The 879-nt window shown below is 36.6% G+C and overlaps 1 protein-coding gene across 1 annotated transcript in view; it reads left to right on the top strand.

Annotated features, from left to right (window-relative positions):
- LOC119588630 (prefoldin subunit 6-like) overlaps positions 1–879 on the top strand; it is a gene marked incomplete in the record, with an annotated part of 20,197 nt that overhangs the window by 5,696 nt on the left and 13,622 nt on the right.

Genomic DNA, 879 nt, shown 5'->3' with positions numbered 1-879 from the left:
AAAGAGAGAAGAAAATAGCATTGCTGTTTAATTTCTAACTTCTTTCTTGGCTATAAACTCATCTCCTCAGTTCTAGTTATTAACTTCAAAACAGTTGAAATTACCCAAATAGGATATTTTTCAGACTAGGGATTGGCAGTTAATTTACAATTAAAGTCTCAAAATTAGTTTCTTCAGCTCATTTTGAGAACAGTGTCAGAACCTCCCTTATTTTATGCCCTATTGCTCTGAAATACTGAACACATTTAACATTTCTCCTAACACGAACAGTTCTTCATATGATAAAGTTACATTCTTGAGATGTAATGGTTACTTGTGAGTTGTAACTGTGCAAGTCATAAAACTCCAGCTCAGAAACTCTGGGGACAAGTTTGTAAACCTAGTTCATGATGGGAGCCCCTAGTGGAATACTGAACCATGTGTCAGGATGCATCCAGATTCAGCTGCTTGAGGGGGAAATCAGAAGTGTGGGAAACATAAAATTATCATACTCTCTATATCTTTGGCTGTGACTTAAATGATTTGTTTAGATAATGAGGCTAAAAAGAGTCTTTAAGCCTAATTTTGAGGGACTCTCAGCTATATTATGAAAACAGGTGCAGGCCCTGGAATTCAATTCCCAGGGAAGGGCACTCACTAACTGTGAGGTACCAAAGTCATCTTGTGTGCTGCATTTGGTATCCCAAATGCTGGCTTAATTATGAATTACAGCCAAATTCTTAGTTTTTTTTTTTTTTTTGTGAGGGGGGACCCAGACCCAAACCTGACTATTGGAATGCCAACTGTCATTTACAACTGTCCTTTGTCTCTAGAAGATTACATTGGCGAAAGTTCAGGGTTACCAATAAGAGAAAATACAATATTTATTAATGAAATTGT

The sequence above is a fragment of the Penaeus monodon genome, chromosome 24 (genome assembly GCF_015228065.2).
Source record: "Penaeus monodon isolate SGIC_2016 chromosome 24, NSTDA_Pmon_1, whole genome shotgun sequence".
Classification (NCBI taxonomy): Eukaryota; Metazoa; Arthropoda; class Malacostraca; order Decapoda; family Penaeidae; genus Penaeus; species Penaeus monodon.
Note: the sequence above shows the minus strand (reverse complement) of the source record. Positions and strands in the feature narration are given on the sequence as shown.